Source organism: Neofelis nebulosa, chromosome 2 (assembly GCF_028018385.1).
Source record: "Neofelis nebulosa isolate mNeoNeb1 chromosome 2, mNeoNeb1.pri, whole genome shotgun sequence".
Taxonomy (NCBI): domain Eukaryota; kingdom Metazoa; phylum Chordata; class Mammalia; order Carnivora; family Felidae; genus Neofelis; species Neofelis nebulosa.
In genome coordinates this window covers 149294007-149309558 of record NC_080783.1, presented here as the reverse complement: position 1 = coordinate 149309558, position 15552 = coordinate 149294007, and the positions used below count along the sequence as shown (strand labels likewise).

Below are 15552 nucleotides of genomic sequence, written 5' to 3'. Positions count from 1 at the left end.
TCGAACTCACGGACCGCGAGATCGTGACCTGGCTGAAGTCGGACGCTTAACCGACTGCGCCACCCAGGCGCCCCTTTTCCCCAATTTTTTATTGGGTTGTCCTTTTATTATTGATTTGTAGGTGTTCTTTATGTTTTCTGAAAAAAATCTTTCGTGAAATATATATAATAATATTTTCTCCCACTTTGTACCCTGACTATTCATTTTATTAATGATACCTTTTAGTGAGCAAAAATTTTCAATTTTGATACAATCTAACATATCAACATTTTTCCTTTTATATTTTTGTGCTTTACAACTCTATATTTGTGAATATATTATATTTTTTCTAGACCTTTTATGATTCTAAGCTTTTATATTTAAATGTATGATCCATTCTGCATCACTTTTTTATAAGGAATGAAGCAGGTGTCAAGGTTTACTTGATTTTATATAGATATCCAGTAGTTCTACCATGATTTATTTGAAAGCCTTTCTCTTCCACATTGAATTAACTTATTGCTTTTCCTGAAAATGATTAGACCATTCATGTGTGGGTCTACTTCTGGACCTTCCATCCTATCCATCCAGTAATGGATAATCAAAACATATGCCAATATCATATTCTCTTGACTACTGTAGTTTTATTTAAGTTTTACAATTAGGTTGACTTCATTTACCGTAAGGTAGGTTGTCCACAGGGTAAGTTAAACAAGGACTGAGCAAAGTCTTGGGGAACAAAAGGCATCACTTTTACTAAAGAGAAAGTGGGTGTCTTAGTTCAGGCAGCTATGACAGAAGAACTACTAACTGGGTGGCTTAAACAACAGAAGGCTATTGCTAATCGTTGTGGAGTCAGAGAAGTCCAAGATCAAGATGCCAGCCAATTCAATTCCTGGTGACCTCCTCCTGGTTTTCAAATGGATACCTTTTTGCTGTATGCTCACATATGAGAGAGGGAGGGAGAAAGCGAGAGAGAGAAAGAGAGAAAAAGAGTGCTCTCACGTCTCTTCTTGTAAGGGCACTACTCCCAAGAGAAAAGCTCCACCTTCATGACCTTAATTACCTCTCAGAGGCCCCACCTTCAAATATCATCACAATGGGGATACAAATTTGGGGAGAATATAAACATTTAGTCTATAGGAGTGGGCAACATATTACCTGTTGTTGAAAGAGGTCCTTATCAGAAACCACTGAGACAGGCAACTACTCCAGTTCTGCATTAACTAAGCCATTGTAGTTTGGGCTGGACATAAATGTGGGGTGAGGTTGATATGAGTTGTTATAATAACAGTGGCTACAGCAAGGGCTTTGAAAACAAACCAACCTATATTAATGTTTTCTAGCTACAAGTCTTGGGCAAGTTACTCTACTTCTCTAAGTTGTTTTTTCTTAAAAAAAAAAAAAAAAAAAAAAAAAAAAAAAAGAATAGTTCTCCCTGATAGGATTGTTGTGATGATTGAGGTCATATTTGTAGAGCACATAGCCCTGTCTCATTAAATCATAGGTGTCCTATAGGTGGTAGATATTAGTAAACAATGGTTGTTTTAAGGTGTAAAGCACATGATATAAAATCAAGAATTCTGTCTCTCTTTTTTTAAGACATTTTTTTAAAAAGAAGTTTTAGGTTCATAGCTAAATTGAAAGGAACACTCAAAGATATGATATATATATTCCCTGTCCACACACATACATAACCTCCTCCATTATCAACATCTCTCACCAGATGGAAAATTTTTTACAATTGATGAAGCTAAATTGACACATCATTATCACCCAGAGTATATAGTTTACATTAGGATTCATTCTTGGTGTTGTATATTCTATGAGTTTGGACAAATGCATAATGACATTATAATGCATAATTACAGTATCATAAGAGTATTCTCACTGCCCTAAAAATTTCCTGTGCTCTGCCTTTTCATCTCTCCCTTCCTGCAAATCCTTAGCAACCACTGATCTTACTGTCTCCATAGTTTTGCCTTTTCCAGCATGTCCTATAATTTAAATCATACAGTATGTGTCCTTTTCATATAGGTTTCTTTTAGTTTGTAATATGCATTTAAATTTTCTCCATGTTTTTCATGGTTTGACATCTCATTCCATTGCCTGGATGCACCATAGTTTATTTTTCCATTTACCTATTGAAGAACATCCCAGTTGCTTCCAAGTTTTGGCAATTATGAATAAAGCTGCTATAAACATCCACATAGAGGTTTTAATGTAAACATATGTTTTCAATTCCTTTAGGTAAATACTAAGGAGTGAGACTGCTAGATCTGATTATCTCTTTTCATCCAGATATTTTCCACAGAGTTTGAGGCCTCAGACATGAGTCTTTTTAAAAAAACTGTAGTAGCATAAGTGAATCTACTTTTCCTTCTCAACTATAAATGTTTCCAGTAATTACCATAATTTGCAAAAATCCAGGATGTTTGACTAGTTAAATAAGGACTTTCAAATTCAGCCCAAGTTGTAGCATATGTTCAATATTTACTATCACTATAACTATTTCATGTATGGAACATTTAATATATCATATAGACAATTTTTAAATGAAAATAACTTGTTTTAATATCATACAGAAAATAACATTGCTTATCCTTATATTGTAAGCTCAGTATTCTATCCTACAGACATTATCATTTCTTTGGCTGACCAAGGGAAAATGATGCATGAGTGCGAAATTTCCTTCTTAAAATATATTATTATTTGGCTCTGATTAGGTTTTAAAAGCTTTAAGAATAAATCTAAGCAATTTAGGTGTCATGGCATAAAGATGTTATGTGGTCATAGAGAGTAGAGACACTATTATTCTTGTATTGTTTGAAAATCTATGAATATAACTAAAAGTTTATTTAAGAATTAGTTAACTATTTAAAGAACACACATAATTGCATAGCAACGGAGAGCATCAATAACAGAAAAATGCAGCCTAGTGAATGAGAAAAGATATTCGTAAACGATATAGCCAATAAGGGGTTAGTATTCAAAATATTCAAAAAATTCAAATAATGCACAACGTGACACCAAAAACCAAACAATCTGATTTAAAAATGGGCAAAATAATGGACTAGACATATTTTTAAAGAAGACACACAGATGGCCAATAAACACATGAAGAAATGTTCAACACCACTAATTATCAGGGAAATGCAAATCAAAACCATGATGAGGTATCACCTCACACTAGTCAGAATGTCTAATATCAAAAGACGAGAAATAACAAGTGTTGGAAAGGATGTGGAAAAAAGAGAGCCCTCATACACTTTTGGTGGAAATGTAAATTGGTGCAACCACTGTGTAAAACATTATGGAAGTTTCTCAAAAAATTAAAAATGGAAACACCATATGATCCAGTAATTCTACTACTGGGCATTTACCCAGAGAAAATGAAAACACTAATTCAAAAAGAAACATGCATGCCTATATTTATTGTAGCATTCTTTGCAATTGCCAAGATATGGAAGCAGCCCAAATGTTCATCAATAGATGAAGGTACAAAGAAGGACACACACACACACACACACACACACACACACACAATGGAATATCATACAGCCATAAAAATAATGAAATCTTGCCATTGGTGACAATATGGATGGACTTAGAGAGTATTATCTTAATGAAATAAGTCAGATAGAGAAAGACAAATACCATATGATTTCACTTATGTGCAAAATCTGAAAAAACAAAAGAAATAAACAAACAAAGGCAAAACAGAATAAACTTGTGGTTGCCTGAGAGGTAGTGGGTGGGGGATCAGTGAAATAGGTAAAGGGGATAAAATGGTTCAAATTTTCAGTTATAAAATAAATAAGCCACAGGGATTAAAAGTACAGCATAGGGAATATAGTCAATAATATTATAATAATGTATGGTGACAGTTACAACACTTAGGAACGTTGAGTAATTTATAGAACTGTCAAAAAAATATGTTGTACACCTGAAACTGACATAATATTGTATGTGAGTTATACTTCAACAATAAAACAGGAAAACAAAAACAAAAAAATAAACAACACTCTGAAAATGATGAACTCCTAGGTGTCAAATATGAAGAAAAACATTCATAAGGAAATAAAATGTGGTCCTTTGGAAACAGAAGATTAATAATGCAGGGATACAATATGAAATTGGCATAGTTAGCACATTTGGTCTAGTATGCATTTTAAGAAAAACTTAAGAAAGCTGAAGGATTAGTCCTGTTTGCTTTTTTAAAAATCATTTTCTTTTAGGCCCGTTTACTTTGGATGGGCTTTTGTCAGTAGGTCTTCTTCCCCTAGTTTATTGAAGTTCAGCATGATCCTTTTGTATGGAAGAGAAAATTGCTTGGTCAAAATTCTACCTAGAAGATGAAAATAATATTAATTTTTTATCAAAATATCATAGAGTCCACATATTAAACCACTTATATACATGTTTCCAAACACTGATTGGCACTCTTTAGAAATATCAGTGCTATTTTTTTAAGTGCCTTTATCAGTTGTAACAGTTTGGGTTGGAAGTAACAGAATACCTAATGTTGGCTTAAAGAACCGGAGCGTTTGTTACCTCACACAATAAGATGTCTGGAGTTAGGCACTCTCCAGATTGGCACAGTGTCATCAGAGACACAGGCTCTTTCTAAAACCTTTCCGCTCTACTACCCTTTACTTTTTGGTTGCCCTCTTCACCTTCCACCTAAGGGCCACAGAGTCTCCCTCAGCTAAGTGCCTTCTTTGGAAAGAAAGGTGGGATTTTCCTAGACATTTTTCATTTATTTCAGGGAAGAAAATATTATCTATAAACGATCTCAACATCACCATCTCCTTCTCCTCCACCTCCCTCCTGCTAGCAGACTAATCCTTAGATAACTGGCTTGAGTCAGGTCACAGAGTTGTGCCCCAATATGAGGGAGGCTTGGAAAAATGAGCCTCAGACATTTTTGACCTCCATCTTGGAAGACAGCTTCTGCCAGCAAGAAAGTGAAGGAGGCAAACTATTGTCCAGGCAACTAATTGTGCCCATGAAGGTGCCACACACACCAGAGAAAGGCCATAAATTAATATAGTTTAATATTTATTTTCTTAAGTTTATCTGTTTTGAGAGAGAGAGAGAGAGCAAGAGAGAGAGCAGAGAAGGGGCAGAGAGAGAGGCGGGGGAGAGAGAGAGAGAGAGAGAGAGAGAGAATCCTAAGCAGGCTCTGCACTATCAGCACAGAGCCCCATGCAGGGCTCGATCCCATGAACCATAAGATCATGACCTAAGCCAAAATCAAGAGTAGAGGCTTAACCAAGTGAGCCAACCAGGTGCCCCTGTATTAATATTTATTAAACTTTTATTGTGACCTAAATAGAGTTTTAATCACTACATGTACTCTTTTTTTTAATGTTTATTTATTTTTGAGAGAGAGAGAAACAGAGCACGAGTGGGGTAGGGGCAGAGAGAGAGGGAGATACAATATCTGAAGCAGGCTCCAGACTCTCAGCTGTCAGCACAGAGCCTGACATGGGGCTCAAACTCGTGAACTGCAAGATCATAACCTGAGCTGAAATCGGAGGCTTAATTGACTGAGCCACTCAGGCGCCCCACTCCATGTACTATTTAAATTTTGCAACAATTTTACAAATGTGGAAAGTGAGGCATGGCGATATTGAATAACTTACCTAAGGCCACACAGTCAGTAAAAGGCAGAGCTGGAATTTCAATCCAGTTAGTCTAATGTCAAAGCCAAACTCTTAACCATTTAATTGCTGTTTCCACATGATCATTGCAAACAGGATTAAAGGTGAATGCCAATAAAAATTTATGTAATTGAAACAGAAGTGGCAGACATTTTTAACATATTCTTAGACTCTGGAATTTTACTATTTTACTATTTTGCTTTATCCCCTGCTTAGTAAGTAATTTACAAAGTATGACTCATTCCTATTATCTATATTATAACTCATCCAAGTGGAGATAAAACATGTATATGATATAATGACATTTAGGATAAATTATGACACTAAAAAATTCATTCCTTTATTCTTCATTGATAAATACAAAATGCTTCCCAAAAATTTTCTTTTAAAAATCTGTCACTTGCTCACAACCATTGCTTTTTTTTTTTTTTTTAAACGTTTATTTATATTTTGAGACAAAGAGAGACAGAGCATGAATGGGGGAGGGTCAGAGAGAGGGAGACACAGAATCTGAAACAGGCTCCGGGCTCTGAGCCGTCAGCACAGGGGCCCGATGCGGGGCTCGAACTCACGGACTGCGAGATCGTGACCCGAGCCGAAGTCGGCGCTCAACCGACTGAGCCACCCAGGCGCCCCCAACCATTGCTTTTAAAATACCCTCGGGGAGAGGGAGGTAAGATGGCAGAGCAGCCTGGAGACCCTGAGCTTGTCTTGTCTGTGAAACACAGTCAGCACCAAACCATTTTGCACACCTAGAAAACTGATCTGAGGATAAACACAATAATCTGCATAATTTGAGCTACAGAGCTCGGCAGTTAGGCAGTTACGTGCTGTGGAGAGATGAACTGGGGGAGAGAAAAGCCACAGAGGGTAGGGAGCTGTTTTTGTGGATGAAGGACAGAGAAAGGGGAAAAATGCAACACATCGGGAGAATGCAAGAAGAACACTCCCCTAAAAGTAGCTGGAGTGAAAACACGCAGGGGACTGAACAAGAAATCTGTTCCCCAAAACCACTGACGGGAAAAAAGGAGAGGGTTTCACTACTACCAGGATTCAATAAACAGTGGAGTGCAGAATCTGAAGTTCTAGAGCTCAGTGCCTGGTGGTGCTCTGGTGAGGAAATAGGATGAATCCCCAGAGCAGGCAGCAGGGTCCGTGTGCCACACGGAGAGAAGTGGTTCCCCTGCTTAGAGAGCGTTTGGTAGAGGCCATACGGCCTCCCCACAGGCAAAGGTCACAGTGGACCTGGAGAGCAGCCACGTTTGCTGGTATTGGGACAAAGACAGCAGAGTGCAGTGAAACCTGGCACTGGCTATGTTGTGATTTGCCATAATCTCTGACCCTCTGCCACTGTGCGATTGCGCAAGCGTTTTCTGGGGCAAGCCAGCACCCAGACATTGCTCAGCGAGACCCTCCCCCAGAGACTCGAGGCTGGACCAAGCCACAGGGGTCCCTGAAATGCAAGATTTTGAAACATAACCCCTTCTGAAATAAAACTCTGAAGGGAGGTGCTGCCTGGTAGGTGGGACGGCTTAGACATGAACAGGGCAGAGGCCAGGGGTGGACAGAGGGCTGAAACAAAGGAGAGGTGCTTGATAGTGGGTCAGTGAGAGCAGAAGCTCCTGTGCCAGAGACTAAGGACCTGAGTGAAGCCATTTCCACCTCTCCCACGCATGCCCATATGTGCCACCTTGATTCACCCCACTAAGCTAAGCAGCGCCCCATAGTGGAGAACGGAGCCATTACACCAAGCCCTACTCAACTGTGCCCTCCAAGCACATTCCGCAAGACCAGCACAAGTCCCTCCACCTGCTTAGTGTATGGACTATAGAGGGCTCCATAGTCTCAGTTCTAGGGGAAATGATGTAACTTCATTTGGTTTTTATTTGGTTTGCTGGTTCATTTATTAGTCTGAGGTTTTTTTGGTTTGTTTTTTTGTTTCTGCTTTTGTTTAAGTTGGTTTTTTTTTCCTTTCTTGGATACAGAAAGAAAATTTTATTTTTGTTTTTTAATTTTAATTTTATTTTTATTAATTTTTTACTTTATTTTTAATGTTTTATTTTTTATTCTATTTAATTTTCTTTATTTCATTTTATTCTATTTTATTATATAATTTTTAAATTTTTTAACATTTTCTTACCTTATTTCTTTTCTTTCCCTTTTTTCTCTATCCTATCAAGCTTCTTGCAACGAGCAGACCAAAACACGCCTAGAATCTAGCTTCCTTTATTTGAGTTTTTGTTTTGTTTTTAATTTTTTAATTTTAATTTTTTTCCTCCAAAATGACAAACTGAAGCAATTCACCCCAAAAGAAAGAACAGGAAGAAAAGACAGCCAGGGGCTTAATCAATACAGATAAAAGCAAGATGTCTGAACTAGAATGTAGAGCCATAATATTAAGAATACTAGCTGGGGTTGAAAAAAGCACAGAATCCTCTTCTGTGGAGATAAAAGTAAAAATCTAGCCAGGACAAAATTAAAAATGTTATAACCGGGGCGCCTGGGTGGCTTAGTCGGTTAAGCGGCCGACTTCGGCTCAGGTCATGATCTCACGGTCTGTGAGTTCGAGCCCCGCGTCAGGCTCTGTGCTGACAGCTCAGAGCCTGGAGCCTGTTTCAGATTCTGTGTCTCCCTCTCTCTCTGCCCCTCCCCTGTTCACACTCTGTCTCTCTCTGTCTCAAAAATAAATAAACGTTAAAAAAAATTTAAAAAAAATGCTATAACCAAGATGCAGTTTCAAGTGGATGCCATGACAGTGAGGATGGATAAAGCAGAGCAGACAATTGGCAATATAGAAGATAAAATTATGGAGAATAATAAAGCAGGAAAAAAGAGGGAAACAAGGCAAAAGAGTGCAATACAAGACTTAGAGAACTCAGTGACTTATTAAAAAGGAATAACATCCAAATCATAGGAGTCCCAGAATATAAAGAAAGAGAAAAAGGGCAGAAGGTTTATGTGAGCAAATTATAGCAGAAAACTTTCCTAATCTGGGGAAGGACGCAGACATCAAAATCCAAGAAGCAGAGAGAGCTCCCATTAGATTCAACAAAACCAACCATCACCAAGGCATATCATAGTCAAATTCACAAAATACACAGACAAGGAAAGAATTACGAAAGCAACCAGGGGAAAAAAAGGTCCTTAACCTATAAGGATTACATTCGCAGCAGACAGAAACTTTGCAGGCCAGAAAGGAGTGGCAGTATATATTCAACGTGCTGAATCAGAAAAATATGCAGCAAGTATTCTTCATCCAGCAAGGCTATCATTCAAAATAGAAAAAGAGGGCCACCTGCGTGGCTCAGTTGATTAAGCGTCCAACTTAAGCTGAGGTCATGATCTTGTGGTTTGTGAGTTTGAGCCTCATATTGGGCTCTGCCCTGACAGTTCAGAGCTTGGAGGCTGCTTCGTATTCTGTATTTCTGTCTCTTTCTGCTCCTCCCCCACTCGTATTGTCTCTCTCTCTCTCTTTCTCTCTCTCTCAAATAAGAAAAAATTAAAAAAATTTAAAAAAAAAATAGAAGGAGAGATAGAGTTTCCCAGACAAACAAAAACTAAAGGAGTTCATGACCACTAAACCAGCCCTAGAAGAAATTCTAAGGGGGACTCTTTGAGTGGAGAAAAGATGAAATAAAACAAAAAAGACCAAAAGCAACAAAGACTAGAAAGGACAAGAGAATATCACCAGCAACAACTCTACAGGCAACACAGTGGCACTAAATTCATATCTTTCAGTACTGACTCTAAATGTCAATGGACTAAACACTGCAGTATCAGAACAGATTAGAAAACAAGACCCATCTATATGCTGCTTACAAGAGACCATTTTAGACTAAAGACACCTGCAGATTGAAAGTAAAAGGATAGAGGGGCATGTGGGTGGCTCAGTCGGTTGAGCATCCGACTTCAGCTAAGGTCATGATCTCGTGGTTTGTGAGTTCGAGCCCCGCATCGGGCTCTGTGCTGACAGCTCAGAGCCTGGAGCCTGCTTCAGATTCTGTGTCTCCCTCTCTCTCTGCCCATCCCCTGCTTGTGCTCTGTCTCTCAAAAGTAAATAAATAAATGTAAAAAAAAAACTTAAAAATAAAAAATAGAAAGTAACAGAATGGAGAACAATCTATCATGCTAATAGTCATCAAAAGAAAGCTGGAGTAGCTGTACTTATATCAGACAAACTATATTTTAAAATAAAGACTGTAACAAGAGATGAAGAGCATTATATCATAATTAAGTGTCTATCCACCAAGAAGCTCTAACAATTATAAATATTTATGCCCCAAACATGAGAGTATACAATTATATAAATAAGTTCATCACAAACATACAGAAACTCATTGATAATAACACCATAAGAGTAGTGGACTTCAACACTCCACTTACAGAAATGGACAGATCATCTAAGCAGAAAATCAACAAGGAAATAATGGCTTTGAATGACACACTGGACTAGATGGACTAAACAGATATATTCAGAACATTTCATCCTAAAGCACAATACACATTCTTCACAAGTGCACATGGAACATTCCCCAGAATAGATCACATGCTGGGACACAAATCAGCCCTCAGCAAGTACAAAAACATTGAGATCATGCTTTGCATATCTTCACACCACAATGCTATGAAACTCAAAATCAACCACAAGAAAAAATTTGGAAACACCATGAATACTTGGAGACTAAAGAACACCCTATTAAAGAATGAATGGGTTAACCAAGAAATTAAAGAGGAAATTAAAAAGAACATGGAAACCAATGAAAATGAAAACATGACAACCCAAAACCTCTGGGATGAAGCAAAGGCAATCATAAGAGGGAAGTAAATAGCAATCCAGGCTTTCCTAAAGAAGGAAGAAAGGTCTCAAATATACAGTCTGATCTTACCCTAAAAGAGCTGGGGAAAATAAAACCTAAAACTAAAACTAAAACTAAAGCCAAAAACTAGCAGAAGAAGGTAAATAATAAGATTAGGACAGAAATCGATGATATCGAAATCGAACAGTAGAACAGATCAATGAAACCAGGAGCTGACTCTTTGAAAGAATTAACAAAATTGATAAACCCCTAGCCAGATTGATCAAAAAGAAAAGGATCCAAATAAATAAAATCAAGAATGAAAGAGGAGAGATCACAACCAATACCGCAGAAATGCAAACAATAATAAGAGAATATTATGAGCAATTATATGCCAACGAATTGTGCAATCTGGAATAAATGGTCAAATTCCAAGAAACACATAAACTACTAAAACTGAAACAGGAAGAAATATGAAATTTGAACAGACCCATAGCCAGTGAAGAAATTGAATCAGTAATCAAAAATCTCCCAACAGGAGCCCAGGGCCAGATGGCTCTCCAGGGGGAATTATACCAAACATTTAAAGAAGAGTTAACACCTATTCTTTTGAAGATGATCCAAAAAATAGAAGTAGAAGGAAAACTTCCAAACTCATTTTGCAAGGTTAGCATTATCTTGATTCCAAAACCAGGCAAAGACCCTACTAAAGAGGACAACCACAGACCAATTTCACTGATGAACATGGATGCAAAAATTCTCGACAAGATACTAGCAAACCGGACCCAACAATACATTAAAAGAATTATTCACCATGATCAAGTAGGATTTATTCCTGAGATGCAGGGCTGGTTCAATATCTGCAAATCAATCAATGTGATACATCACATTACTAAAAGAAAGGATAAGAACCACATGGTCCTCTCGGTAGATGCAGAGAAAGCACTTGACAAAACACAGCATCTTTTCTTGTTAAAAATCCTCAAGAAAGTAGGGATAGAAGGATAATACCTTAAGATCATAAAAGCCATCTTTCATAAAAGATATGATAGAGAAAAGATATGAAAGATCCACCGCTAATATCATCCTCAATAGGGAAAAATTGAGAGCTTTCCCCCTAAGGTCAGGAACATGACAAGTATGTCCACTCTCACCACTGTTTTTCAACATAGTGTTGGAAGTCCTAGCCTCAGCAATCAGACAACACAAAGAAATAAAAGGCATCCAAATCAGCCAGGAGGAAGTCAAACTTTCACTCTTCACAGATGACATGATACTCTATGTGGAAAACCCAAAAGGCTCCACCAAAAAAGTGCTAGAATTGATCCATGAATTCAGCAAAGTCACAGGATATAAAATCAATATACAGAAATCAGTTGCATTTCTATACACCAGTACTGAAGCAGGAGAAAGAGAAATCAAGGAACTGATCCCATTTACAATTGCACCAAAACCCACAAAATACCTAGGAATAAACCTAACTAAAGAGATGAAAAATCTATATACTTGTAAACTATCAGAAGCTTATGAAAGAAACTGAAGAAGACACAAAGAAATGGAAAAATATTCCATGCTCATGGATTGGAAGAATAAATATTGTTAAAATGTCGATACTACCCAAAACAATCTACATATTCAATGCAATCCCTACCAAAATAACACCAGCAGTATTCACAGAGCTAGAACAAATAATCCTAAAATGTGTATGGAATCAGAAAAGACCCTGAATAGTCAAAGAAATCCTGAAAAAGAAAACCAAAGTAGAAGGCATCACAATTCTGGACTTCAAGCTGTATTACAAAGCTGTAATCATCAAGACCGTATGGTACTGGCACAAAAACAGACACAGAGATCAGTGGAACAGCATAGAGAACCCAGAAATGGACCCACAAACATACGGCCAACCAATCTTTGACAAAGAAGGAAAGATTATCTAATGGAATAAAGACACTCTCTTCAGTAAGTGATGTTGGGAAAACTGGATAGCCACATGCAGAAGAATGAACTTAGACCACTTTCTTACACTATACATGAAAATAAACTCAAAATGGATGAAAGACCTAAATGTAAGACAGGAAGCCATCAAAATCTTAGAAGAGAAAACAGGCAACAACTTCTTTGACTTTGGCCACAGCAACTTCTTTCTTGACATGTCTCCAGAGGCAAGGGAAACGAAAAAAAAAATGAACTATTGGGACCTCATCAAGATAAAAAGCTTCTGCACTGCAGAGGAAACTATCAGCAAAACTAAAAGGCAATCGACGGAATGGGAAAAGATATTTGCAAATGACACATTAGATAAAGGGTTAGTATCCAAAATCTATACAGAATTTATCAAACTTAAGACCCATGAGACAAATAATCCAGTGAAGAAATGGGCAAAAGACACGAACAGACATTTTTCCAAAGAAGACATCCAGATGGCTAACAGACACATGACAAAATGCTCAAAATCACTCATCATCAGGGAAATGCAAATCAAAACCACACTGAGATATCTATCACCTCACACCTGTCAGAATGGCTAAAATTAACAACTCAGGCAACAACAGATGTTGGCGAGGACGTGGAGAAAGAGGAACCCTTTTGCACCGCTGGTGGGAGTATAAACCGGTGCAGACACTCTTGAAAACAGTACAGAGTTTCCTCAAAAAATTAAAAACAGAACTACCCTATGACCCAGCAATTGCACTACTAGGTATTTGCCCAAGGGATACAGGTGTGCTGTTTCAAAAGGGCACATGCACCCCAATGTTTATAGCGGCACTATCAACAATAGCCAAAGTATGGAAAGAGCCCAATTTCCATCAACTGATGAATGGATAAAGAAGATGTACACGTATACACACATATACATACAACGGAATATTACTCAGCAATCAAGAAGAATGAAACCTTGCCATTTGCAACAATGTGGATGAAACTAGAGTGTATTATGCTAAGTGAAATAAGACAAATATATGATTTCACTCAGATGTGGAATTTAATATACAAAACAGATGAATATAAGGAAAGGGAACCAAAATAATAAAAAACAGGGAGACAAACCATAAGAGACTCTTAAATACAGAGAACACCCTTACTGGAAGGGTATTGGGCTAAATGGGGAAGTGGCATTAAGGAGGACCCTTATTAGGATGAGCACTGGGTGTTATATGTAAGTGATGAATCACTAAATTCTTTTCCTGAAATCGTTATTACACTATATTGTAACTAACTTGGATTTAAATTTAAAATAAAATAAAATATTTTTATATTGTGAACATCTGATCTTAGCTAAAATGTATCATCCATTGTACATTTTTAGTTTGCAAGATGACTCTATTTCTAGTAACCAATTATATTAAATTTATGTTTAATTATATTAAGGAACTGAGAGATTTTTCCTTTTTCCTAGTTACGTGCCTCTAAAGAGACCCCACTCAAAAAAATTCCTATTACTTTCTAATGGAGAAAAAAAATAAAAACAGCTGTGTAGTGAAAGACATACACTGTACTAACCATGTTTTTAAGTTTCTCCCTATTTTTTTTTGTAGGAGAATAGAAAAAAGCAGAAGAGAAAATACTCATATGGGAGACACAAAAAGAATTGATGAGTAGTAACCGAAAAGAAAGGAAATCCAAGATGCTCTCAGTTTAAGCAGAGCATTTATTGGAATTTTCAAGCAAGTCACAGTCAAATGTGGAGGTTATTCAAGAAAACTGGGATCAAAGTAAGGGGCTAGGTACTGCAGATAGGGGAAGAGCTCGGAGACCATAGCTATGCCCAAGCTAGTCAAATGGAACATAGCAACTTTAGGGAATAGAAGTGACATATCACAAGAAAAAGAATGTTAGCAGAATAAATACTTTAACATCTAATTTAGAGGAGAAGAAATAGAAATGAGTTGAAGTGGCTTTTGAAGCCATTCAGGAAGATCAGTGACTAAGCCAGAAGAGTCTTTAAAAACCCTCCTTGGCCAGAATCCCTCCTGGGCACTTTATAACCTTCTGAGGTTGAAAGGGATCCCTTCTAGCCCTCCCAGGCTGCCAGGTTTCTAAGTGGTGCTAAGGACTCTGAGGGGCAGGGCATTGGCTCTGCATGAGACCAGGCAGGGGTTTTGTGGGTGGTGGTTAGTTACTTGTTAGCTTTTGCTGTTGAAAGTAAGGAAAAGAGAGAAAGGAGGAGAGATTAGATCCCTCGGGATAGAAAGAGACGGAGGCGAATGGGGGGCCAAGGGCACTCCACATTTGTGGAAAATTACTTAAGGAATGCCGATGCCCTCAGTGATTGGGAAGTGTTTTATTTTATTTTTCTGTGACATAAATACCTCTCTAGGTCCACCTATAAACTAATAAAGTCTCAATTGTTCACAACCTATGTACATGTTTCTTTGGAAAACTCAAAACATTATATTTGGAACAAAATAGCAAAGCACAGGGACAGCTCCTGTGGCTCCAGGAAACAGGAATTTTAAGAAGTTGTGGAAATCTAGGAGGGGGACCTGTCTTCCTCAGGTATTGAATTGACATGGATAAAAACCAATTATCCATAAGTCTCTGAGGAACAGGGGACCCCAGGTGACAACAGCAGATAATTAAATTAATAATAACTGTATCTACCACTTACCAAACACCTATGGAGAAAGCATCAAGAACCACAGCTTTATGTTATAAACTTGGACTATATTTTTTATTTAATTCGACTATAGATAACCTCACATCATTTTCATGTCATTTCTCCTCATTTTATCTCTTCTGTTGTCAGTCAGCATTATGTGAGGCATTTCTGGGCAAAGTATTCTTTGATTCCTCTCTTAATAATCCTACAAACTGAACGACTTTTATTTCACCTTAACAGCAAAAAGGATTCCCTGTAGAGAAGAAAGGAAACTCCTAGAAAGCTGAAGGAAGGCTAAAGAACGACAACCAAGACCATTGTCTGAGGTCCGTCCACTCCATTGCCTCACATGTGGTCAGCGATAAACCCCTCACTGGCCCCTGCTACCACCCTTGGCCTCCTCACAGAACGGAAATCTGGAAGGAAGATTGTGTCACTGGTCCACATCCATCACTGATGGCCCATTTCACAGGTAAACTCCAGTCTTTCCCATGAGCTGCCAGCCTTTGTG

General features: G+C 37.8%; 1 protein-coding gene across 6 annotated transcripts in view; it reads left to right on the top strand.

Annotated features, from left to right (window-relative positions):
• Positions 1 to 15552, top strand: part of LOC131504438 (calcium-activated chloride channel regulator 2) — a 70848-nt gene that overhangs the window by 6434 nt on the left and 48862 nt on the right. For 5 of the 6 annotated variants that reach the window (XM_058716719.1, XM_058716723.1, XM_058716720.1 and 2 more), the window contains 2 exons: positions 13978 to 14154; positions 15282 to 15513. The gene's annotated coding sequence lies outside the window, so the exon portion shown is untranslated. The remainder of the gene's footprint in view (positions 1 to 13977; positions 14155 to 15281; positions 15514 to 15552) is intronic. The other variant, XM_058716721.1, reaches the window with a different exon arrangement.